The following is a 26,453-nucleotide window of genomic DNA, read 5'->3' as shown; positions in this document are numbered from 1 at the left end:
TAGGAAGATTTCTCTGCAGTCCCTATTTCCAGTTTGAAATAGATCGCCATCCCATGAGCTTGTCGGCACTCTTTCCACATACCACTCTTATCTGTAAGTTGGATTTTCATTACCAATTTTCTTACTTGGCTCCGAGCAACTACTCCCACTCAGGTTATAGGTTATAAGCTCCATGAAGGCAAGAAATGCACTTAATTTGGCTTATGCACCAGCCGCCTATCACAATGGATGGTATATGGCATGCCCTCCATAAATGCTTGTTCAGTAAATACACACATGAATGAGTAAAAATATTTTAACCTGAGGAAAGAAACCAGAAAATCGGCAAAGCTTTAAAGGAAGGCTGTCACTGGTTACTTAGTTAACAGATGGGTGGAAATTTGGCAGAGGAAAAAAATTTCCAGAGTTTGTGTCCACTTTACCCAAACCAACTTCAACTGATAATGAAGTTTTAAGAGAAAAGCAACATACGCATTCGCTCGGGATTTCTCTTCTAGTAGCTCAAAATACCTGAAATGGGTTGAGTAGCAAGAGTGTCTAAATGTGTTGCTTAATAAATTACCACTCTACAGAATAAGCGTCTTTAGCATAAGCACCTAAGACAGAGTAGCTATATCCAACAAATATTTCAATAATTTCCTGCCAATAATCTGACAGCTTTGCTCTATTGCATTTTGCATCCAATACTGCTGATGCTATTTATTTATTTATTTATTTTAATGATTTTTTTTTTTTCAGTCTTGAACATTTTGGTAACTCCTTTTTAATCTTGAGTATGTAAAACTCACAAGCAGATGCTTAGGTGAGGGTCTTTTATTTGAATTGTTTGGTATTTCTGTAGATCTTTTGTTGGATTAAAAGCTCATTTCCTTAGATTTGAAAAATACTGTTTTATGTTTGTAATTTCTATTTACTTTTCTTTGGACAAAACTCTTACTCATTTTTTTTTTGTTTATCTTTCCCGGATTAGATGTCCATCTATTGTACCTTTCCCTGTCATTTTTCTCCACGTTCATATTTTTCTCAATGAGCTTCCAGACTCCTGTAAATATCTATCTTGACATTCTGAAATTCCCCCATCACTATCATATAAGAAGTAGGATTTATGAGAGGAGAGGAAGGTTGAAACAATGACAGTGCCTTGCATAATATCTTTATCAATAATGCTGATTGGATTAAATGTGCAGGAAGGAGAGCCATAAAACAGCTTCAAGGAAGAGGGAGGAAGAACAATTAATTATTCACACCAGGAACCTCCATGAACATTGATTGGGCCACTCACCGCCCAAGTCAGGTGTTGCAGATTTGGGATGAAAAAGGCTTTACCCTTGACCTCCAGCACTGATGCTTAACATTTCTGCCATCCTTTGTCATATTAAAACAATTCCAGGCTTTGAATAAAGCTCATTAAATTATGATGTAAAAATGTCATTTGATTCCTCAAAAATCTTCCCGTCACTACCCATCTTTATAATCCATCGGAACGCTTATCACCCACCAGTCGGGGACTTGTGTCCTTTCATTTACTAGTATTTCCACGAAATCTCATTCACAGATTTCTTCAAGCATGGGTCATTCACACACGCCCCATCGTTCTTCAGACATTCCAAGCTGCATGCTGCAAAATTCCTAACCTTCAGAGAAAAGTTAAATTATTTTCCAAAGTTCTTCATTCCTCGTCACAATCTTGTCCCTATTGCTTGAGAACAATTTACTCCAAAGGAGTAAATTAGAGGATGTGATTGGCTTTATTAAGTGAGTCACGACCAGGGCAGCAGCCCTTCTAGCGAGTGGAAGCGACGTCTAAAATACAAGGTTTTTACAGGAAGGAAGGACGGGCAAGAAGTTATGAGCAAAAAAAAAAAAAAAAGTTTCAGGTGAGATCACCCTCCCTGAGGGGGAACATTAGGAGGTCTTACATGCAGCTGACCTCATACTCCTTCAGGGGGACAGTAAGGGGCCGGGACAGGTGACCTCACCCTGCAGACCAGAAAGGTCCCGGCTGACCAGTTATGAGACATTCCTGGGGAGGCCGAAACTGCAGGGAGCTCAGCAGGAAGCCCCAGTTCAGTGACCTGACCTCCCATGAGTGCTCCTTTTGGGGCCTGTGGTTTTCTGCTTGATACTATACACATCTTTTCACTTTAGTTGCATTCTCAAGCAAATGATGGGGGTGAGAGAGAAAAGAAGAGGGTCCTTCCTCGAGCCCTCGGAAGCGTGGTTCCTTATGTCAGTCACGAGGAAATAGAGCAAGAGCACTGGGTTCAAACACGAGCACCTAACGGCCAAGAGTACATCAATCAGCATCAAAAGGGCCTTAATATCAAACTCAGAAGGGTGCATGCACCCTTCCCCAAAGCATCCTTCTGCTTAAAAGTCTATTAGACTTGGAGGGTTGGGAGGGCAGGGTGGCTCAGTCGGTGAAGCATCTACCTTCCGCTCAGGTCATTATTATCTCAGGGTCCTGGGATCGAGTCCTGCATAGGGCTCCCTGCTCGATGAGGAGGCTGCTTCTCTCTCTCCCCTCCGTCATGCTCTCTCTCTCTCTCAAATAAATAAATAAAATCTTTTTTTTTAAGTGTATTAGACTCGGAAACTAGCCCATGAAATAAATATGACATCACTACCACTCTCAGGACACCCGCATCCCAGAGATTCATTCACAAGTAGAAGGAGCATGGATATAAAATCACAAAGAAAATATTTACCTTAAAGGAATAATGAAGTTGCAAACAGTCTAATACCCCTCAACATGGAGATGATAAAATGCATTAGATTTCATGTGTTTGTCTGGTTGTGTGTGGGGGGCACAGGGTTCCCTCACTCCACCAAGCAAGGCTCCACACCGGCTGGATGTGCAACAACTCAACTCAACTGTGACACCGTCTCCCTGGAGATGGGTCAGACGCACAGGCTGAGGGCTCGGCCCATAACTCTGCCCCCAGCGCACACACTTCAGATGCCAGTCGGAGGTCCAGGTTGTCGCCTGTGCTTCCGACCCTCAGACTGAAGACTGGAGGCTCCCACAGCCCCCTCCTTGGGTTCATTTGACTTCCCAGTGGCTCATGGAGCCCAAAGAAACCCTTCGCTTGCTGGATGAGCGGTTTATCCTGAAAGGATGCAGCTCAGGGGAAAGCACGAGGAGCTTTCATATCCTCTTGCGGGCGGCTTTCTCCCAGGATCTCCACGTGTTCGCCAACCCAGAACCTCTCCTAGCCCCTTCCTGTGGGGTTGTACAGAGGCCTCACTACAGAAGCATGACCGATTGATTAAATCTTTGACCATTGGTGATTGATTCAATCTGCAGCCCCTCTCCCGTCCAAGGAGGTCAGAGGGCTGTGATGGAGAGTTGCAGCCCTCTAATCACTGGGTTGGTTCCCCTGGCAACCGGCCCTGTCCTCAGGTGGGGTCCGAAAGTCACCTCATTAGCCTAACAAAAGACACCTTGATTGCCCTGATCGCTCGGGAAATTCTGAGGGTTTTCGGAGCCCTGTGCCAGAAACCGGGAACCAAAGACACAATTCTTACTGTAAATCGCGTTATCACAATATCCATTCTGCAGTGTCACATGTCACAGTCCCAAACATGCTCCTGCGGAGTCTTATCCACGGATTTGAGAGGACGCTCCTGATATTTTACAGGACGCTCCAAAAAGGAAGTAAAATAAGACTTTTTGATAAAACTGGGAAAAGGAGAAAAAAAAAATGGAAAACCCGGCAGGATCCCCAAGTAGGGTTAATGCTGCGTGCTGAGTTGTTTTCTGTTCTTCCCCTTTATGTTTTTCACTGATATTTGGAATGAATATATACTTTGTCCAAAATATCTAAACATCTATAATTTACCCAATGAAGTGCAGAGACATTGGGGTTTGGGGGCACAGCCCTAGGCGGGACCCGGACACTCGGGTCCTACTTCTAGATCAGTGGCCAAGACATTTAGGAAAATCACTTAACCACGTGAGTCTGAGTTTCTCCACCTTAAAAATAAACAGGTTGTTGAGTTCGCTAATGGTTATAAAATTTGGATTGATGGAGGTTTGAAACTTGTACCTCCCCGTGGTATCTGCCCACCCAGGATGCAATGTCCAAAGAAACCATCAAATGCTCAAATGCACCCACATAGCAGAGGGGGGGGGGAGGGCGGCAGCCATGTGATGCTGCTGCTTAGGAGCCTCTCAATCTTCACCAAGCTTGATTTGAAATAAAAGGACTTATTTTTATTTCGGAATGGATGCCCTTTTTTTTTTTTTTTGTATCTGGGAAGGGACACCCGATGACGTCAGCAGCTCCTGACGGCATCCACGGCCACCATGCGTGGCTGACTCTCTCAGTGCTGGTTTACGAACCCTGATGAGAACCACTGGGGTGATAGGGCACGTGTCTATGCGGGTGGAGAAGAGCAGTCATGCTCACAAGACTGAGGACAAGGGAATCCCCTTGTGCTGATGCAAAGGCAAGGACGCCAGAGTGCCCATGACAGGAGATGGAGGAGCAGGCAGGGGTGCAAGGGCATCCAGCAGGCGCTGGGAGGCCCACACCAACCAGAGTGCGCCGCTTATCCCTGAAAAAATCCAAAGACAGAGAAACAACTGGCGGTGAAACCAGAAAGGAATTTGTTTCAGTGAGGCCAACACTGGGAAGCCAGCAGACCGAGATCCCAAAGATGGTCTCCAAAGGGCTGAAAACACTCCCAGGTTTATAAAGGAAAATGTGGGGCATGGATGGGTGGGCACACGTCCACGGATTGACAAGGTCAAGTCCATCACCGTCTTGGGGTCGATCCCGGGCTGGTCTTCCTGGCTCCGGGCAGTCCTGGCTGCTGTTTCGCTTCCCCCAGAGAATGCTTTGGGTCCAGGGTCTTCCACTGGAGCCCAGACCCAAGCTGGAAAGAACCCAGCTGACAAGTTTTGGGTCAGAATGGATCCCACTCTCAGAGTGCGGGTCCTGGAGACCAGCTGCCCTGGCGAGGGGGGTGCAGCCCCGGGAACCAGCTGGGACCCTGGGCCGAGGGGGAATCAGAACACAGAGAGGACTGGCCTGGGGCTCAGCCAGGAGCCCACGCCATAGCCTGGGCATGAAGGCCCAAGACCAGGCTGTGCCCACGGTGCCAGGCAGGATGCAGTCAGCGCTCGCTCGCTCCCAGCTGCAATGCTGGGTGCTCGGCGGCAGCAAGCCCATGGGAAGCCTGAAGACGTGCTTCTGAACCCCACGGGCACAACAGGTAACTTGTCTCCCCACCCCCACCCCAAATCCCCCATCCTGCTGCACACATCATGTTCCACTGTCTTCCTGCCTGGGAAGGAAGGGTCCCCGGATACACCCAGGCTGCGGGGGTGGGGGCCTGAATGAGTCAAAAATGGGGACCTGAGAATGTTCTCCAAGTGGGGCTCTGACTTTCACCCAGTTTGATTTTCAGGAATGACACTTGCTTTATTATGTAAACGAAAAGGGATTTTTTTTTTGCATTCCCTCGGGGCATGATCCGTCTTCTGTCTTCTGCTTGCCCAGGAACCATGGGAGTTCATAACCAGGAGGAGCCAGTGGGCAGTCTTGAATCTACGCACTCGCGTCCCAGGGCCGATGAAAACAAGGCCTTTTCCTGGGTATTGTTCCATGGGGTTGGCCGCAGTTTCCAAATTTATGTGTCTCATTATTAGCACAATGTTCTACGTTCAACCCCTAGTAAATATTTTTGCAAGATAATATTTAACGATAAAGGCATTTTGCTCACTAGACCTTTCCCGGCCAACAACTGGAAGCTGACCTCTCACTTGCTGAAAGCTGAGCAAACAGTCGTGGTGGATATTCTCATCTGTCGCTTCTGAAGCGCCTTCCTTTTCCAATCTGCTAGGAGCGAGCTTCCTCCACCCAGCCTCCCCCCCCCCCCCAAAACAAATGTGTCCCGAAGTGAAAGCTTCTTACCCAGCTCGGTTTTTGCTTCCTCTTCTGAAACGCTCCTCCGACCAGCAGAAAGCTGGTTTCCTCTGCACCAGGGGACGGTTGGCGTCGGAGGTGGACAGGGTGCCGTTTGGGATCCCTTCCTCTCCCACCGGCGTGAGGGGAGAGGAGATCCCCGAGCGCCCAGGGCTGTGACATGCCATCACAGAGGACCCCCTCGCCAGGGGGTCAGGAGTCCTCGGGCGCCCTCATGATGTGCCATGACTAGGCTCCCAGTCACCTCCCTTCTCTGGGCATCAGTAGCCCGGGTGTCGAACCAGGAGCCTGCAGTGACACGATTTAGGCAGGCACGGGTTGTAGGGTTGTACGCACACAGCCGGCAACCACTGCAGGCAGAGGTTTTACAAAAAGACCCAGCTTGCGTAAATTTGCATCACGGAGGCCAGTCCTGGGAGCTCACGTTCAGTCCTCCAGGGACGTGGACTTTTGGGAGACAAAAGTGCAGCCAAGATCCCAACACACAACCGTGTGCTGATTGGGTGCAGCGCGGTTGTGTGTTCCCACAGCATAAAGACCCTGTGAGGGGCACGTGGCCGCCCCCATGCAGCCTGTTTGTTTACTAAACACCCCGAGAGGCCCCGGTGTGACCCAGTGAGTCCTTTACAGCTCCCACCCGGTAGAGGGGTAGAGACGTCAGCTGTGAGGACCATCTGCGGTTGGTTTCCTTCTATTTAGGGACCTGACTGACTGTTTAGAAGGGGGCAGGCAAATTCCAGTGCCTATGCTATGGAGAAGGCACCGTTCCCAAAGTGGCTCCATGACTATTTTTAAAGTCACAGCTAATAATTTACCGTCTGACACCCTGGGGCTTGCCTGGGTCTAAAAATAGCTGTTGTTGAGCCTGCTGCCCGGGTCAGGGAGCGGGGTTGACAACAGGGGAGCTGCGCGGAGTCGAACCTGAACCATCAAGAGCGCACGACAAAATCGAATCCAACCAGCCGAGATCTGATTTTTCAAAGATGGATGTGACAGTCGATTTTCCATTAATTAGATTTGGAAAGATAGTTTAAGGGTAGAAATAAATGACAGGCAACCGGACACGTCCTTTGGGCTTAAGACTGGGCCTGAAATCATGTTAGCTCACCTCTTTAGCAGGGGTCGAGCGACACCAGAGAACACGGTTAAGGCAAATGGCCCACTTAGGGCTGACAGCTGCCCCTCGCCCCAGCTGGCAGCCCAGGGATGGGGTCAGGGCCCCCCAGGGGACCAGCTCCGCCACAGGCAGACTTGAAATCCTGGCTTCTCCACGAGCAGGGCACTCTACTGAGGGAGTAATGCGGAAGGAAACAGAATGGCTGGCCTTCCTTTCTCCCTGGCGCAGAGCGTAGATTACCTGGCCCCGGGCCCGCGGAAAAGAGCTCTGTCCAAGTACTTTTCTGAGAGCTGATATTTATTTAACAAAGGAGCTAAAATTTCTTTGTATGTTTGGGCTTGAATTTATAAGGAATATTTGAATAACATACGTATGCTGAGAACGTCCCGTGACCAGTACAGGAAAGACAGCTAGCTCAGAAGGGGGAGTTCAAGCCCTATGTTTTTTTGTTTTGGGTTTTGTTTGCTTTTGCTTTTGCTTTTGCTATTCTTCCTTTGGCAATTTTGTAGTCACATTTATTATGCTTTCTTGTGGGTACATCGAACCCCCTATCTACCCTTCTATCTAGCTACCTATCTATTTTGGGATGGAGAAATTAACTGGGGGTGCAGAGGTGGGCTCAGGTTGCAAGTAGATTGCTTCGCACACCTTCCTGTTAATATATTTTAAATTCTCAGCTATGTGCAGTGGAGTATTGAACCTACACATACAATGAATGTTCAGTCCTTCGGTGGCAAGATATTAAAAGGAGGGTGGGGATGGAAGAAAGACAGAGAGAGAGTGAGCACGAGCGAGCATGGGTGGTTTGATTGATGCAGCTAGACTGAATCTTCATCCCGAAACGAGAGAAAGAATGCCTCCTGTGCACCTGTTAATCCTCTGCCCTCACCTTAGCTCAGGCTGCAGGAACACACAGAAATCACCTTTGTACAGAGGAAACGGTCTCTGATAAAGAAGGCACACTTCATACACACACACACACACACACACACACACACACACACACGGACCACCTCCCTGCCACCCACCAGTGAATCACAGGCCTCGCCTTGGAATCCAGCCTCTCAGAACGGCGACGCGGTGACCTGGAAGGAGAGGGTGAGTGGGGCGCAGGCTGGCATGGTTTGTTTTGCTGGTCGGCTGAGGTGTACTTCCTGGAGTTGGGCTGCTTTCAACATCTGAGAACCATCCTAATAGGCAGGCTGCGGAGCTTTCAGATGGAGGCTCGTGGAATCCAGCAGGGTTTCCAGCATTTCTGTTTTTGCTCAAATGGAGAAAAATGGAGAGACATATTAGTGTGACCAGGCTGTATTGGTGCAAAAATGATGATACCATATTGTTTGATTTTGTAAGGAAACCCTGCAAGAGTCTAATGTGGAAACTAAGCTTAAGTGCCAAGTGCTTTATTAGATCTTTTAGGACAAATACCGTATTTAGGACTAAGGAAAACAGGTACCATGCATTGTAAAATATTTTAAATGGTTTTGAGCAGGGGGGCTTGAATAGACTACAAAAAAGCAGTTATCACTGTGGAGGAAGATGTCTGGTAGCCCTGGTTTTCTCGTACAAGGACAAGTTTTCCATTGTTGTATATTCCAAGCACATTATTCCTTGATTTTTATTAATTGGTAATAGTTTGGTGCAAGTTAAGAGAATTTTAGGAGGTATTTTAGAACTTTTTTTTCCATTAAATTTACTCATATAGTCTTTTTTCATTAAAAAAAACATATTTCCAAAAAAAATAAAAAATAAAAAAAACATATTTCCCATTGTAAGATGCTATATATCTAATACCAGTACCTTTCTCTCACCCCAGTTAAAAATCACACGGACTATCTTACTTAAGATGAGTCCTCGTCGTGAAAGATTTCAGAAACGTTAGAACATGCAAATGTTTTAGAAATACATCTTGTAAGATACAAGATCTGATTTGATCTCGTCCCTTCACCCCTCGTGTGAAGAGAGCCTCCTTCTAACCAAAAACAAACAGCAACAACAAAACCAAGGCACTTTGTCTGGCTAAGTTTAGGTTTCAGAAATTGGAATCTGCCAGTTTTCTCAAGAATATACCCCTGTGGTCTCAGACATACTCTCAACTGGAAAGAGACAAAAGCGGCCCAGAAAATTGCAGACTGTGAGGCAGGATGAAGAAGAGGAATCCCAACACTGTTCATCCATGTTATGCGGAAACAGGGGCTGGCGGTGAAGGGGAGATTGTAGCACAAGGGGAGCAGGTGCTTGGAGAGATTTCTGCTGAATCCCCTGAGCCTTAGAAAGGACGGGGGGTTGCTCTGCTTCTCCGGGGGCCCAGTATTCTCTGGTCAGTGGGTATTCTGGGCCACCTGCTCCCCAGTGGCCTGATGCAGGACCATCCACCAGCAGCCACCCATGCAAGGGCCATGTTGAAATGTGCCAGCGCCTACGTGTAGACGGTACTTATGGCATTTATATCATCATTTTCATCACTGGGCGGTCTGGATAATAAAAACCACTCTGAGGCCTCAAGAACACCATACTATTTTAAAGTCAATTTCTTGTGAGGATTTTTTTTTCTTCCCTGAAGAAAGAAGAAGACTGCTGATAGAATAGTTCAGAGATGATTGGCAAGCCAACAAGAATGCTCCGGATTTTTTTTTTTTTTTTTGACAGAGAAGAAGAAGAAAAATCTAATCAGAAAGTAGTTTGAAGACTTAGAACAAAAGGTCACGCAACACGATCAGATCCTGGGAAAGACTAGACCTTTGATGGACAGAGTCCTGCGAGATATGGAGCAGGTGTCCAGGCTGGAGCCTGATGGAAAATCAGAAAAAAAAAAAAAATCTCTTGCATGATCTCAGAGAAGAGGGAAGAAAACTTTTTGGGATGAGAAAGTTGCTCGGGCCAAAGAGTGGTGACCTGTGAAGATAGAAAACCGTCCAATTTCCTCCCGACCAGCAGGCAACTGTTGGGATGTTGGCCACCAACGCGTTTTATGGTTCAGACTAAGACATGGGACCTCGAGAATAAGAGTGTCCTACAACACCCCAAGCAGTGGTTCTCAGCTGGGGACCATCTGGGGCTCCTCACTGCCCCCGCCGGGGGACGCTGCACAACGTCTGCAGACATCCTGGTTGGTGCAGCTCCAGCGCGGGTGCTGCTATCATCTCGGGGGGCAGGCCCGGGGGTGAGACCGACCCTGCCACAGCGCACAGGACAGCCCGCACGACGGAGAACTACGTGGGCTGAAATGTCAATAGGTCGAGGCTGAGAAAACATGGTCTAAGTTATTTGGGATGACGTGGGCCTGGTATCTTAAATCTATATATGTTGCATACTAATTATTTCTTGCATATAACATACGCGTGTGTACATTTATCTATGTGGCTCAGGGTTTTTAACGCATCTTGCCATTGTATGAACTCGCTCCCTGCTCTGGAGTCCACTCAGATCTTGCAAAGCAGGATTTTCTCGGCTAAGTTGAAACGCTTCATTTTCAAGAAGACGAAGGCGAAGCTGGATTATAAAGATAACCTTTCGATGTGCGGAGAAAGACCGTTGGAGTGCAGCCAGCGGGCTAGTTCTGTGAGGCCCGTGCTGCTGTTTCCTCATCTGCAACCGTGTGAGAAAAACAGCATCTACCTCAGAGTCTCCCGGAGGATTAAATGATATAAAACACTCTCCTTGGTGTTTTGTGCACCGTAAACCCTGATGACGTATTTGCCATTGTTTCTGCGGTCTTTAGCATCGTACCTGAGTTGTCACACGGAGACAAATTTAAATTCAGAGTGATCGACCGACAAAAATTGATATATCAACCCAGGATATTTTGGGTTGATTCAATTAAATAAATAAATAAAATAAAATAAATTCGCAATAGGAGGTCCTTTTTCTTGGCCCTCTTCCCAAAGAGTGCCATGAACAAAGGTGGCATCTGTGGATAGAATGCCATGTGGAGGGGCAGGGGAGGTGTGACAGTCGCTTTTCCCCTTGCGGAAGAACCCGCTTCACATCGTAACAGGCGGGGATCTTCAGGAAAGACGGGCTGTGGGCAGCCAAGCGCCGCTTAACCCATGTTCACCGAGAAGTCAGTCCCTTCTCGAAGGATTCCCAGGACAGGGCCCACGCCTAGAGGAGGAGTCTGATTTTCTCCCTGGATCCCCACCTGGAGTCTGAAATTTAAAAATGGTCTTGCCAGGTTTCCTTGGCTGTGATTTATGCAAGGATGTTGCTAGGACCTGAAGAATCCTCCTGGCTGCTTGAGTCATCGGCTCTGACGTCATGCATAACCTCCCCTCCTGTAGATAGATGCAAGGGACCATGAAGATGGGATGAGCCCTGGGTGTGAGATTGTATGTTGGCAAATTTAATTTAAATTAAAAAAAAAATTGGGGATCTCTGGGTGGCTCAGCAGTTTGGCACCTGCCTTCAGCCCAGGGCGTGATCCTGGAGTCCCGGGATCGAGTCCCATGTCGGGTCCCTGCATGGAGCCTGCTTCTCCCTCCGCCTGTGTGTCTGCCTCTCTCTCTCTCTCTCTCACTATGTCTATCATAAATAAATAAATAAATAAATAAATAAATCTTTAAAAACAAAAACAAATTTTTAAAAAAATTTAAAAAGGGATGGACCGCAATGCCATTGGCAGTGCCTGGCCCCCACCGTCCATCTGGAGCGGGACCCCCAGAGGCTGACCCAGGGGAGCTTCGCCCCACAGTATGAGCTCCGACCACGGTGCCATGGATTCAGTGGCTCAGGTGGCAGCCACAACCATCCGGATCTTCCCCTGGGGGTGGGTAGGGTCCGTGTCTGATGCATGAAAAGGGAGGGCATCCACTCTGCACACACAATGGGCTCGCTTATCCGTATTCCCCCCTGTGGACATATTCGGGGGATGGTTTTCTTGTCCCCAGGTCCCTGGACCGTGTCCCACCGGGGATGCTCTCAAACCGACAGCCGCGTGACAATGTCCCTAATGTAACAGATGTGACACACGTGTCTCTCACGAAGGGTCACAAGTCACACACAGTACAGCTGAGCTGCAGCGAGCCCGTGAAGAGCTCTGGAGCACCCGGCGATGGACGGGCCTCGGGCTGTTGGCCTGGATCACCTCCAGGTCCTGCTCTCTTGGAGACAGGGCGACGGACACACGGACGGATGCACCGATCCGGTCACAGCTCCCCAGGCGCTGGCCGAGGCCCCGGGCTACTGTTCTGACCCAGAGGGCCTGCGGTTCCCAGGCAAGCATGTTTCTCCTGCAGCGACAGTCCCTCAGCCCCCTGGCCCGTTGGCATTTCAACAGCCGATGGTGTATTTGGGGAGGTAGGGATGTGGGACAGGAAAGCCTCAATGGCTACCAGGTGGCCACCACGGGACAGTTCTGACCTCCGGGCGCTGTTAGTGAGCACCTCGTGTAAGGTCCCCACTCGTGCCGCGGGGCAGCAGAGCAGAAATCGCCGGCGAAGAGGGAAGATCAAGTTACAGACGAACATCACACACAGGCTGCAAGAGGGGAGCATCTTCTGGTGGACGCGGTGGCCTCAGGCCCAGGCCTGTTACCAGCAGACGTCATTTCCCCTCAAGGGACCTAAAAGTGACGGCTGTCCTGAGGCAGGGGCCCCGGAGCCGGGTGTCTCCCGCCCGCCCAGAGAAAGGCCCATTCCACGCGGAGCGGGGCCACCTCCCGGCATCTGCCTGCTAGGCGCTCGAGGACTCAGACTGAGCGCAAGGAGGCCTTTTTATTTTTCCGAAGAGAGAAACGTCCCCTAAAAAGGAGAGTATCCCGCATGAACAAAAAGACAGCCCTTCCCTAATGGGCAAACGTCACAGCCGGCAGGTGCCACCAGCCACTCACCTTAGGTGCAAGTACGGGCGCCGTCGAGCGGGGCCGCCCCGTCAAGGGCAAGGCTGGCTGGGCACCCCGCCTGGGGCCGGGCTGTGACAGGCCCCACTGACCCACCCGCCCTGTCCCCGGCACCGCAGGGCCACTCCCGGCTCGGACGCAGATTCGGGGGGCGGTGGCCAGCGTCCGGGGCGCGGCGACGGGAAGCAGTGGCTCACGGCCGCTCACGCTGTCTCTACGGGAACGATGTGTCCCGTTAGTTCCACCCACGGTGCTGTTCCGTGTCTTCTCGGAAACTCTGAGCAAACGGACTCGTGCAGAAAATGCGATAAATAAGTCAAATGCGATGAAGAGCCGAGACAGCGTGTTTGCAGGTGTCAGAACAACAGTGACGTCCTCGGGCACCTGTCCTGGTGGCGCCGGCCCTGCTGGCTGGTGCGGCTGAAGCACCCGGCCAGCCAGTCGGTCGCCCGTGCCTGCCACCTGAGGCCAGGCGTCACATCCGCCCTGGGCCCCGCGCCGTCCTTTGGCTCCTGCCGGTGGCTCAGTGTCCCCCTGCAGCCGCTCTGTGCAAGCTGCCTCCACCTGCCAGGTGGCCGCTGGGAAGCCTCGCAGACAACAGCTGTGCCCACGCACGTGGGGACCGGCGCCTCGGCTGAGCGGTGGCCCTCCTGCGGCGTGCAGTGAAGAAGGACGCCCAGGGGCAGGCCGGCCCGGCCCGTTGGGGACGAGCGTCTGAGGACCCTGCTGGATTGTCCTCTGGGTCCCCCGTGAGCTGGAGTCTGACGGCCGAGGTGACAGTGTGACAGCAGGGCCTTCGGCAGGTGACGAGGTCCCGAGGGTGGGACCCCAAGAGGGATTTGCGTCCCCACGAAAGAGTCCCCGGGGAGCCCCCTGGCCCCTTCCCCTCGGGAGGACACGGCTAGAAGACCCGGCCGGGAACCAGGACGGAGGTTGTCACCAGACGCCAGGTGTACAGATTCCTGGATCTCAGACTCCGGAGCTGGGGGCTCCCCCAGGGCTGTTGTCCGGAACCCCCTTCCCGCCCCCCGCCTCCCGGTCTGGGGTTTGTTGCGGCCGCCGCGATGGGCGAAGAGGAAATTCCACGTGTGTTCGAAGGCGGGGTCCGTCCCATCTCATTTAAGGTCTGAGACCCTGGGAGTTTCTGGGGCACAATGCTGAGTGTGCCTGCACCCCTCCATCGTGCCGGCCCTGCTTGCAGGAGCTTAGATTTGGGGATGAGGGGGAAACGTGGCTTAGCCCCGAAGTTTCTGGTTTATCATCATCAGAAGCAAACGGCGATTCCAGGAAGCATTATAGTAAGTCCCCTGAGAGAATCTTCTCAGAAGTTCGGCGGCGAGATGACCCACTGCAGGGGACTCCCCTGCCCTTGCCCGGACGTCACGTGGCGCCAGGACAGGCCTCCTGCCTTGCCCTTCTCGGCGCGCCCGCACCGTGGGCTTCAAACAGCAAACCAGGCTCATTGGAGCCTCCGGGGCACATTCGTATTATCTCAACTAATGGTCATTTATGAGAGATACGCGATTATTTCCAGATGAAAAGAGAGGCCGCAGAGGCCTGCCCAGGGTCGCGGGGACCCCAGCCCTGCCCCCCTTCCCCCCCAGCCAGTTTCCAAGCTCTGGAAACCACAGACATGGACATTCTCTCAAAAACATCAAGAACCTCTTGGAAGATGTGGCCGGAAGGAGGAGGGGGAACTCCGTGCAAGCCCGTTCCTGCCTCCCCCGACCCGCCCTGTGCCCCCACCCTCTCTGGGGCTCAGGAGTCATGTGCATCGCATCCCCACGGGCCCGCGGGAGACAAGGGCTGGGTGTTGGGGTGCTCCGTGGCTCCCTGGGTGCAGTGACCCCATGCCCCCCCCCCCCCCCATGCATCAGACCCAGGGTACGCCCTGCAGCCTTGAGACGGTTTCGAGATGCAGCTCTCAGGCAGAGCGAGGCTCTGCGGTGGTTGACAGAGTTAACTTTTCATCAAGTTTTCTCCTGGCCTTTCTCCAAAATGAGATAATTGAGACACTGCGTTCATTGCTTGAAACAAAAATAGAAGTGGGGAGAAGGGGGGGCACCTGGCTGGAGCAGTCGGTTGAGTGTCCGACTTCTGATTTCAGCTCGGGTCCGACCTCAGGGTTCTGGGATCGAGGCCCACATCGGCCTCCGCGCTCAGCACAGGCTGCTGGAGATTCCCTCTCGCTCTCCCTCTGCCCCTGCCCATGCTTGCTCCCGCGCTCGCTCGCTTTCTTAAAATAAATACGTCTTTAAGAAATAAATATAAACAAAAAATAAACCAAAACGAAATAAATAAAACCAAAGAAATAAAGAAAAGGGGCTTTCTATTTCCTTTATTCAGTCACGTTCTGGATAATTCTCAGAACGCCCTGAGTGATCACAGATGACCTCTCGCACTCGGGACGTGTGGAAGGCCAGGGGACCCGGCGAATCACGACAAAACTATAGGGCAGGTGGCATTTCCCTCTCCCCACCTCTGCGCTCAGACCACTTTTCTTCTGAAACCGTTCGTTTCGTGCTTAACTAAGGACTTTGGGCTGAATTCTTAGCATCGAGGAGGAACCCGAAGGTGGGTAATGATGGGTCCGTCCTGTTCTCGACGGGCACCCAACATGCCTGTTGGTTTCTTTCTTCTTCGGTGCGTGGGGTCAGGATCTGTATGATATTTCGAGAGCAGCTACATTTTTCAGCTCTGAGCCAAAGGCTTTGGGGGACTTTCAAGTTCCCCCTGAATCTTCTGATTCTTACTCTGGTTGGAAACCACAGCTCCATGTGCAGTAGAAATGGCATTCGACTCCTGCCAGGGACTTCTGCATTTCGGGCCGAGCCTGGGCCCGTGCGCGGCTGTGGGAGGGAGCCCGCCTGGAGCCCCGGGGTCGCCTCTCCGCGGGGCCGGCTCCCCGCAGCCAAGCCGAGGCCTCCGTCCCCGCGTCCCCGCTCCTCTCGCGGCCAGATGCCGTTCCTCGTGGGGCCCTCGGTACAGGAAATGAAAGACGGAACCAACGGTTTCCATCAAGTTAGAGCAGAAGCGAAAGTCTGCAAATAAAAATTACGGATCCTGCATCACACCCCCGCCCCACCCCACGCGGCCTGAAAACACGCGATTCTGTAAGAGACTTGCCTTTTTTTTGGAGAGCTCTTGAGTCATCTCAGGTTCCATGTCCTCATTTAGATTTCACTTGGAAAACCATAAAATAAAATAGGAAAAGCTCGGCATTTACCCTGCTCTGATATAAGGCTCTGCGAAGGTCTTTCTCCGTGAAAACACCCCGCTCTGGGACCCGACCTAACTCTGCTCGGCTTGGCCTTCCTTCCTGGCATTTTTGCAAAAGCAGAGAAGCACCTGAAACCCTAACCTTTGATTTTATTTCTGGGCCAGACACTTGGGGCTTTCTAAAAAAGTGTATTGAGATAAAGTCTGCACAGACTCGGTGGAAAAGAAGGTTAGGAAGAAAATAAGCTGTGCATGTTTATTAAAGACACGAGGGGCTGCACAAGAGATGGTAAACCCAGGGAATCCGAGCAGGGTCTGTGCTCCAGGCCCGTAAGCCCCTCGTCCCTTCCATTCTTGGTTCTGATTTGCCGAATTCCCCAAAGTGAGCCAACAGGACATAGACAAAAAAACGATTTTTGCCTCCCCTGGGAGACTGGCTTTGGTCCGTGAAGCATTAGAAGGTCGGGCGTGCGTGTTTTTCTGCACTTTGGGGAAAAAAGGGAACCGACCATTATTACAGCCTTCAGAACTGGCCTAGATGCTAATAACAAAGCTCGCATCCCTTCCGCGTTCCGCTACGGCTCCAGCATCGGTTCTTGGGAGGCGCTGGCAGAGCTCCTCCCTCCACCTTGCACCCAACCTTCCCAGCGACCTGCACGTTGGAGCTGACGGTTCAGTCAAAATATGTTTGTGCATTTGCTTTTCTGTCCACAGAGGATGCGGCACAGGGGATTTCAGAGGAGGAGAGATTTGCAAACCCAGGCTTTCATGTTATGAAGGCACCGTGGAGAATATTACCAAGTCAACATATTTTAATAAGCCTTCATTACTTGTTGGGCCTTGGAGCGCTCATACAACACTCCTTTAAGTGTGTTTGTAGATTTTATTGTCTTCAATGAAGCGTCCTTGAAGGCAAGGGTCCCAAGTGTCACTCAGGCCTTAGCAAAGGCACGTGTGTGGCAGTCAGATAGATGGAAGCCTCAGATTTCTTAGGCGCATCGCAAACTGTCTTGAAAATGAGGAGAATGATAGTTTCTTCATCAGATTAACTATGGGGATAGAATAAAGCTCGTGAGTCCTACGTAAGCTAATATAAAACCACTCCCCAAAATAAGTGTCCTAAGTATAAATTCTTCCGGCCAGCCGTCATCAGTAAGGTGAAGACACCATCCTTGTCACTTCCTTCTCTTTTTTTTAATTAAAGATTTTATTTATTTATTTGAGAAACAGAGAGAGAGAGAGAAGGGGGCAGAGGGAGACGGAGAAGCAGACTCCCCACTGAGCAGGGGCTCGATCCCAGGACCTGATCATGACCTGAGCCGAAGGCAGACGCTTCCCCGACTGAGCCCCCCAGGCGCCTCCGTCCTTATCACCTCTGCACCTGCAGCGTGCAGCCCACACGATTCTAAAGCACAGGTTGGGCATCCCGGGTGGCGCAGCGGTTTAGCGCCGCCTTCAGCCCAAGGCCTGACCCTAGAGACCCGGGATCAAGTCCCGCGTCGGGCTCCCTGCATGGAGCCTGCTTCTCCCTCTGACTGTGTCTCTGCCTCTCTCTCTCTCTGTCTCTCATGAATAAATAAATAAAATCTTTAAAAAAATAAAATAAAATAAAGCACCACTTTAAGTCTATGACAGCAGGACACCTGTCCTGTGACACTGTCCTTAACAGTCGTTCTCTGGCCATCCCTTTCTTTGTCCCTGGAAAACTAAAATCCCTACATTTGAAAGCAAAGGAAATTCATATTTACCAAATACCAATTATATAAAATCCCCGTTTTATATAAGTTTTAAGAGGAAGATACTGTCTTTTTTTTTTTTTTTTTTTTTTTTGAGCTGTTTGTTGCACCAAAGGCTCAGAGAGGTCGAGTGACTCGCCCACAGGCACACAGCTCAGACGTGGCAGGCAGGACTCGGGCTTGGCTCCCATACCCACCCCCTCCCATGACTCGCTGCTGCTGCTGCCGCCCACCCGATCAGTCATGCCCCAACAATCCGGTTTCACAAGGGCACACCTCACACCTCACATTTTTTCAGGGAGTCTCACCCGAGCCCTTCCTTTCTCTATAAGGTGAAGGGTGCAGCTCCTCTGTGTGCACATGCTTAGGAGATGAGGTCCCCAAGGGTGGGTGTCAGGCCGCTGTTCCGGGGTGGACAGACTTTCCCAGAACAGTACAGATGGGCAGGCCGAGTGCAGATTCCTGCTAGACTGCCCCACCTTGGGCGCCGGGGTTCTGAGTCACAGCCGTGTGTATGGGTGCAAGCCAGGGCAGCCGAACCCCCTCAGCTTCATCCACTGCCCCTCCACCACACTGCTCCCCGTGGGCCCAATGACCTAGTCTTGCTGGGTCCCTATCTCTAGACAAGGCACTGAGGATAGGAGCCGGACATGAAGCCGAATACACTCATCAGCGCCTGGGGTTGAGCACTTGTCAAGAGGTGGATCCCTCCCTTCCCACCTCCCCAGCAGAGGCATCCTGGGCTCTGGGGTCTGGGAGGCACACCAGGGGATCTGGGAGGCACACCTGGGATCTGGGAGCCATACCTGGGGATCTGAGAAGCACACCTGGGGATCTGGGAGGCACACCTGGGATCTGGGAGGCACACCAGGATCTGGGAAGCACACACGGTGATCTGAGAGGCACACCTGGGATCTGGGAGGCACACATGGGGATATGGGAGGCACACCTGGGATCTGGGAGCCACACCTGGGATCTGGGAGCCACACCTGGGGATCTGGGAGCACACCTGGGATCTGGGAGGCACACCGGGGATCTGGGAAGCACGCCAGGATCTGGGAGGCACACATGGGGATCTGGGAGGCACACATGAGGATATGGGAGGCACACCTGGGATCTGGGAGGCACACATGAGGATATGGGAGGCACACCTGGGATCTGGGAGGCACACCTGGCATCTGGGAGGCACACATGGGGATCTGAGAGGCACACCTGGGATCTGGAGGGCACACCAGGATCTGAGAGGCACACATGGGGATCTGAGAGGCACACTCAGAATCTGGGAGGCACACCTGGGATCTGGGAGGCACACCGGGATCTGGGAGGCACACGGCTCAGTCCCTATCTTACACATCCGAAGGTGGACGCTCCCAGAGTTTAAGTGACTTCGCCAGGTCTCATGGCCACAGCTTCCAGAGCTGGTGTTGCACTCCAGGTCTGCTGGATTCCACCTCCTAGTCTAGCTCCTGTCTGGAGATGTGTCCCCAGGGGCCCTGCGCCTGTCCTGCCCCTGATTTTGCTGCCCTTGTAGGAACGGGGTGGAGAGATGGACGGCTGGCGCCGGGGCCACTGAGCTGGACGGGGGCATATAAGGAGGGTCTAGAATGTGCAAGGGGACCTTGGCCGAGGTACCGAGCGCCCGGTGGTGTTGGAGTGGCGAGCAGGGCCTGTGGCCTGTGACTGTGCCGTGGGTCTGCGGCCGCTGCCTGCGGGCTGGGTGAAGGAGGCGAAGGAGCCAGGTGCTCCTGTGAGGCCCTCCTGCATCCCATGTTTTCCCCGTCCTGGGACCGCGTGAACACGAGCCTCCGGGTGATGACGCCGCGTGTGGACACTGCACTCTGTCCTCCCGACTTACATGGATGGAGAGGATGGTCTGCAGGGCTCCCCCGGGGAGCCCCACTCGTGCTTTGTCATGACGTCATCTTAGGTGGGTCTAACACCTGGCCTTCCCCCTGCCAGTGGCCGGGGCAGCGCGGGTGAGTGGTAGGCTCCCGGCACGGGTGTGCAGCAGAGGTGCCCGTGTGGCGGGGGCAGGGCTGCCCCCCATCTCGGGCTGAGGTCCTCACCCCATGTGGTCACCGGAGGTCACCTGTAGGGCAGGGATGGCCGCGCGGGCACGTGCCGCCCAACGAGGACAGCAGTGTCTGCACCAGCCGATGCCCACCCCCTGGAGGTGTCTCTGTGCCCGAGGCCTCTGGACCCATCCCTCTCCTGGCGTCCAGAGGCTGCTTCCAAATGACTGTGCCTGGTTTGCAAAGAAGAGGCTGCAGCAATCACCCGACCCCGAGCGGTTTGGGTTCGGGCCCGGTGCCCGCTCGCTCGTCCCCAATGTCCTGTGCTGCGCCAGCAGCCCCCCATGCTGGCAGTCATGCCCCAAGACGTCCTGAAAGGCTGATTCCCGGTGGCCGATCCAACAACCGATGGAAGAGAGAAGGGTCACCAAAGGGAATCACGCAAGTGAGAGGAGGTTGTGCCCAAGGCCCTGAGACACAGACAACGCGCCCTTAGGTGAGCCGCCGGGAGGACGGCAGCCTCCTGGCACCGGGGAGCCTGAGGAGCCAGGGGAACCTGTGTCCCCCGCTGGCAGCTGCGCCCGGACCAAGGCAGATGGAGCTGCAGCGCCCGGTCCACGGGCGACACACGATCCCAGAGGCAGGAACTCGAGCTTGGTGCTCTCGTCTCCGACAGTCTGAATCCTGGAGCCTGGGCGGCGGGGGGGGCGGCCAGCACGGGCCAGGTCCTGCCTGAACCGAGCAGGTGATGAGCAGCGGCCGCTCAGCGCCCCATGGCCTCGGAGAGGAGGGCCATGCGGTCGGGGACCAGTCGGCCACCTCAGGCGGCTGGCGAGGAGCAAACGGGAGGCAAAGGCGCCTCGCTCCTGAGACAGGAGGTTGGGGTTTGCAGATGGGAGACGAACCGCCCGGGAACACGCAGCCGATCCCACAGTTTAAAAGGCTTTGTATTGAGTTCAGGAGTAATATGTCCAAACACTTGATTATTTCAATGTGAACAAGCACAGAACCAGCTCGAAGAAAGTTTCATTTTCGTTTTCCCCGGGGAGCTCCACTCCGAGGCATGGGGCCCTTTCCGGAGCGTTCAGTGCATTTGCAGGAGGGATAAGTCCTTTTAATTCATGTCAAGTTGAGGGAAGGGGAACCTGGGTAGGTAACGTCCCCACGAAGGGTGTGTTATTCGGGACCGAGATTTGGAGGCCTACGCATTTCCCTGACCATCTTCCTCTGGTCTTCTGCAGCTTCAAATTCTCCAGGAGGGGACACCTGGGTGCTCCGGGGTTGAGCGCCTGCCTTCAGCTCAGGGCGTGACCCCGGGGTCCTGGGATCCAGTCCCACTACAGGCTCCCCGCAGGGAGCCTGCTTCTCCCTCTGCCTGTGTCTCTGCCTCTCTCATCTCTCTTATGAATAAATAAATAAAATCTTAAAAAAAAATTCTCCAAGAGCTTCTGTATCTAGGGTGATGGGGAGAAGGAAGAGAATGAGCACAAGCTGGGTGAGTGACCTCCTTGGGCCCCTCTGGGCAAGGGATTTATCAGAGATGCCTAATATTTTGGACCAGGTGAGTAGCCGGGCTCCATTGAGGAGTCTGCAGGCTGCTGGCTACAGGAGTGGGGCATTGGTTTGCTCATGCATGGGACCAGCAGGTGCAGCACGCCCACGTCGGGGCCGAGCCGGCGGAGGTATAGAGCGCGCCACTCACCGCCCAAAGGGACTCCTACTCTGGGGAGCGAGAGAGAAAGTGAAGAAACCCAGAGAAGAAGCAGGTGGTGGCCGTTCAGAAGAGCAGGGGGACGCGCAGGAGAGACTCGGGACGCCCTCCTCCATTTCTGAAATGCCATCGCGCCTTGGGAAGGATGGGCAGGGCCTTCTCATTATTAAAACGATCCAACCCCCTCCCAGTAGACGTGAAGACACATTCCAGAGCCATCCTCGGTGTTTGGTTGGTGGAAATTCCAACGCTGGTCCAGAAATGAGGGCATGCGCCTTCCAGCTATGCGTGGGGGCATAATTCCTGACAGCAGGGGATGCTCTGTGGCCAGGAGGAAAGGCCCTGGTGACTTGCCATCAGATCTAATCAAACGTGAGTCACGGGGGCTTGCAGGGCACTGGTGGAGGAGCCAGGGGCATCCACAGGCATATACGCATCCATCGTTGCTGCCAAATCAGCAAGCGGTTATCGGGCACTGACTTGAGAGGCAGCAATGTGATTTTTTATTATTTATTTATTTATTTATTTATTTATTTATTTATTTATTTATTTATTTTTGGCAGCGATGTGATTTGTGTGCAGGGGCCACCGCTACACAAGCGTGGCTCTGAAAGGCCTAACTCTCCAACCGTGCATCTCAAATGAAAAATAAAAGCACAGAGGTGTCTTGCATTGGGTGTCAAATAAGGCCAATAAAAAAGCGAGGCCCAGAAGCTCAGAGAAGGAGACACCTGCTGGCCGGCGTGGCCTGGGAGGCAGGTGGAAGGGGTCTGCTTACACCCTAGAGAGCTTGGATAAGAGGGTCCAGACTCCGTCACATTCTGCTCTGCAGGGGTTGGGCTCCTGGGACGGTGAACAGACTCACTGTCTGTTGAGTGAATGAATGAAATATGGGCTTTACCCTCAGATTGTCACTGGCTCATGCGGACTTCAGCCAGGGGTAGGTGGAGAAGGTGGACTGGGTCTGGCCAGGCGTCCACACATGGGTAGCACAGGTGCACCTGTTGCTTCTGTGGAGTCTAATTCCTGACACGAATAAGAAAGCCACGAGGAACCTATGGCGTTGGTCGGACGGGGTGAGTTGGCCTGGATTTCTGGCTCTGCCTCCCACAGGCTGTCGGCCTGCTGACCGTGCCTCCGGTCCAGTCTGCAGCTGAGAACACTAGCCGCTGCCTGTTTGCCACCAGTGGTTTGCTTGCAGGAGCAAGTGAGAGCCGTTCTCACATTCTTTTTTATTTTTTACTTTTTTTTTTTTTAATTTAAATTCCATTTGCCAACATCTAGTATAACCCCCCAGTGCTCATCCTATCATGTGCTCTCCTCAGTGCCGGTCGCCCAGTCACCCCATCCCCCTTTCACCCCGTCCCCCCACCCACCTCCCCTTCTGCAGTCCTTTGTGTGTTTCCCAGAGTTAGGAGTCTCTTATGGTTTGTCTCTCTTTCTGATTTTCTCCACTCAGTTTCCTTCCCTTCCCTTATGATCCTCTGCACTATTTCTGTTCCTGGTATGAGTGAGACCATATGATGATTGTCCTTCTCCAACTGACTTACTTCACTCAGCATCATACCCTCCAGGTCCTTCCATGTGGAAGCAAATGGTGGGTGTTCATCCTCTCTGAGGGCTGGGGAATATCCCATTGTATACATAGACCACATCTTTTTTTTTTTTTTTTTTAAACCACATCTTCTTTATCCATCATCTGTCGGTGGACACCAGGGCTCCTTCCCCAGTCTGCCTATTGTGGACATTGCTTCTGTGAACATTGGGGTGCAGGTGTCCCAGCATTTCATTGCATCTGCATCTTTGGAGTAAATCCCCACAGTGCACTTGCTGGGTCGTAGGGCAGGTCTATTTTTAACTCTTTGAGGAACCTCCACACCGTTCTCCAGAGTGGCTGTACCCGCTTGCCTCCCCACCAGCAGAGCATGAGGGCTCCCCTTTCTCCTCACCCTCCCCAACATCTCCCATTTCCTCCCTTGTTAATTTTTGCCATTCTCACATTCTTGCTCATCAAACTTGTTACCTGGAGTGGTCGCCTGCCCCAGGACCTGCTGGAGTGGCTTCTTTGTCAAAGGACGGTGTGGGGATCCCTGGGTGGCTCAGCAGTTTGGTGCCTGCCTTTGGCCCAGGACGCAATCCCGGGGTCCAGGGATCGAGTCCCACATTGGGCTCCCTGCATGGAGCCTGCTTCTCCCTCTGCCTGTGTCTCTGCCTCTCTCTCTCTCTCTCTCTATGTCTATCATAAATGAATAAAAAAAAATTACTAATTCCATTAAAAAAAAAGGATGGTGGCCAACCATCAGACAGTTTTGCCAACCAATAACTGCAGCTGCGCCCAAACAGAGTGGACCAAACAAACAAACAAATAAAGCAAAAAACCAAAAGACCTCTCTGCAAACATACAGTATTTTATGTTTCCTAGAAGTGCTGGAGGCCTGGAAAAAGGGGGTGAACATTAAAAAAAAAAAAAACAAGCAAACATCACTTAACCAAAAGAAAAGAAACCAACACGTGTGTCTGACTGTAAGCCCAGGAATTCTAACTGGACAGGACACAGGCCGAATTGGAGTGGCCCCAGGCATTGGGGGGCTGCTGGGGACCAGGGACTCTGTACCCCCAGAGTGGGCACGCGGGCCTGTGGCACGGGATGTCCTGCAGCAAGGCCAGGGCCTTCAGGGGGCCATCCACAAAGGGGGCCCCACTGGCCGGTGTCGGGCGGGTGTCAGGTGGGGAGCCACCCGCGGGCACCGCCACCACCTCGGGACTTGCAGGATCTTGGCCACGGGCCACCAACACGGCCACCGCTCTCAGAGCCCGGGGTCCGTTGCCCCCGAGACAGGGGTCAGCGTGTTCACGGCTTCTGGCAGGAACGGGTTTTACTCAGAGCCTTGCAGCACTTCCTTCCCGTCAGATTTCAGCAGCAAGAGTTGCGAGAAGAAGCTACGTTATGGATCAGAAAAACACCCCGGAAAGCCTCAGCTTGTCCTCCACGGGATTTACCGGAAAATGCTGTAGAAAGCGAACACGAGTGAAATTTGCCTAATGCTGAGTTGGTAGTTTTTTTTTTTAATCTATTGCTAAGGTTTTTTTTTTTTTGGTGTTGTTGTTTTTTTTTTTGTTTGTTTTTGTTTTTAATCTATTTTTAAACAAATTCAGTGGGAAAAGTAAGGGTTATTCTCCTGACTGAGAAATAAACATCCACCCCGCAACGAGAATGATCAGCAGCTCTCGAGTACGTGCTCCCGGACCACGGCCTAGGTCCCCGGCACCATTTCTCTCCTCTTTCAACCATCCCAAGAGCATTTCCCTTATTCGCATTCTGGAGATGAGGACAACAGAGTTTATTTATTTATTTATTTATTTTTATTGGTGTTCAATTTACTAACATACAGAATAACACCCAGTGCCCGTCACCCATTCACTCCCACCCCCCGCCCTCCTCCCCTTCTACCTCCCCTAGTTCGTTTCCCAGAGTTAGCAGTCTTTACGTTCTGTCTCCCTTTCTGATATTTCCCACACATTTCTTCTCCCTTCCCTTATTTTCCCTTTCACTATTATTTATATTCCCCAAATGAATGAGAACATATAATGTTTGTCCTTCTCCGACTGACTTACTTCACTCAGCATAATACCCTCCAGTTCCATCCACGTTGAAGCAAATGGTGGGTATTTGTCATTTCTAATAGCTGAGGAATATTCCATTGTATACATAAACCACATCTTCTTTATCCATTCATCTTTCGTTGGACACCGAGGCTCCTTCCACAGTTTGGCTATAGTGGCCATTGCTGCTAGAAACATCGGGGTGCAGGTGTCCCAGCGTTTCATTGCATTTGTATCAAGGAGAGATAAAGAGCTTCCAAGACAGACAACAGAGTTTAAAGAGTTTAAGACGCGATCCCTGGGGGGCTCAGCGGTTTAGCGCCTGCCTTCTGCCCGGGGCATGATCCTGGGGTCCCGGGATTGAGTCCTACGTCGGGCTCCCTGCATGGAGCCTGCTTCTCCCTCTGCCTGTGTCTCTGCCTCTCTCTCTCTCTCTCTCTCTCTGTCTCTCGTGAATAAATAAATAAAATCTTAAAAAAAAAAAAGGGTTTAAGGAACCATCACAAAGCGGAGAATGAAGGACTCCTTTTATTTGTAAGGCCTATGTGGGAAAGTACACCATGGGTCCCCCAGATCCGGGGAGGGTAAAATGCCCAGTCTTGGCAAATATAACAGCTAGGGTTCCCTTAAAAACAATTAATTTGAGCCGCCTGGGTGGCTCAGTGGTTGGCGTCTGCCTCGGGCTCAGGGCATGACCCCAGGGTCCTGGGATCAAGTCCTGCATCGGGCTCCCCTGCTTCTCTCTCTGCCTGTGTCTCTGCCTCTCCCTCTCTCTCTCTCTCTGTCTCTCATGAATAGATAAATAAAATCTTCAAAAAGAAAGATAAAATAATAAAATAAAATAATAAAATAAAATAATAAAATAAATAAAATAAAATAAAATAAATAAAATAAAATAAAATAAAATAAAATAAAATAAAATAAAATAAAATACAGGCCCGCAGAGGTCTCATAGTGCGTGGGCTTGCTCTCGGGCTTTAGAGCCGTGAATAAATGCCCCACTGGGGGAGGAGGGTGAATTGTAGGGGCCAGGAGGGGGGTGATAGGGAAGAGCTTCTCAGCCTCCCGGCTCAGGGGGGAGGGAGGGCAGGTCCCCTCACGGCCCGCAGTCACATGGTCCCACTGCCTCACCTGCGCGGCTGGGCCGAGGGTGACACCTGGCCATGCTGCCCGCCGTCACGGCCACCTCCTTGCACATCTGTGAGGAAGTCTTGCACAACCCGAGTGAAGTGTGGTAATGTGAGAGTGAAGGGATGCATGAGAGCAGACCGTGCTCCGTCGGTACC

General features: G+C 51.9%; 2 long non-coding RNA genes across 3 annotated transcripts in view; one reads left to right on the top strand and one right to left on the bottom strand.

The window, feature by feature from the left end:
* The window catches only part of LOC140633449 (uncharacterized), a 92,734-nt gene extending 86,120 nt beyond the window's left edge, over nt 1-6,614 (bottom strand). For both annotated transcript variants that reach the window (XR_012031066.1, XR_012031065.1), the window contains exon 1: nt 5,922-6,614. This is a non-coding gene — a long non-coding RNA (uncharacterized lncRNA). The remainder of the gene's footprint in view (nt 1-5,921) is intronic.
* Nucleotides 6,615-7,944: 1,330 nt separating this feature from the next.
* On the top strand, nt 7,945-9,037 carry LOC140633448 (uncharacterized). The gene is made up of 2 exons (XR_012031064.1): nt 7,945-8,148; nt 8,867-9,037. It is a non-coding gene; the product is annotated as an uncharacterized lncRNA (long non-coding RNA).
* Nucleotides 9,038-26,453: the final 17,416 nt, after the last annotated feature.

The sequence above is a fragment of the Canis lupus genome, chromosome 5 (genome assembly GCF_048164855.1).
Source record: "Canis lupus baileyi chromosome 5, mCanLup2.hap1, whole genome shotgun sequence".
Lineage (NCBI taxonomy): Eukaryota > Metazoa > Chordata > Mammalia > Carnivora > Canidae > Canis > Canis lupus.
The sequence above is the reverse complement of the archived record's forward strand: the minus strand, read 5'-3'. Positions and strand labels throughout refer to the sequence as shown.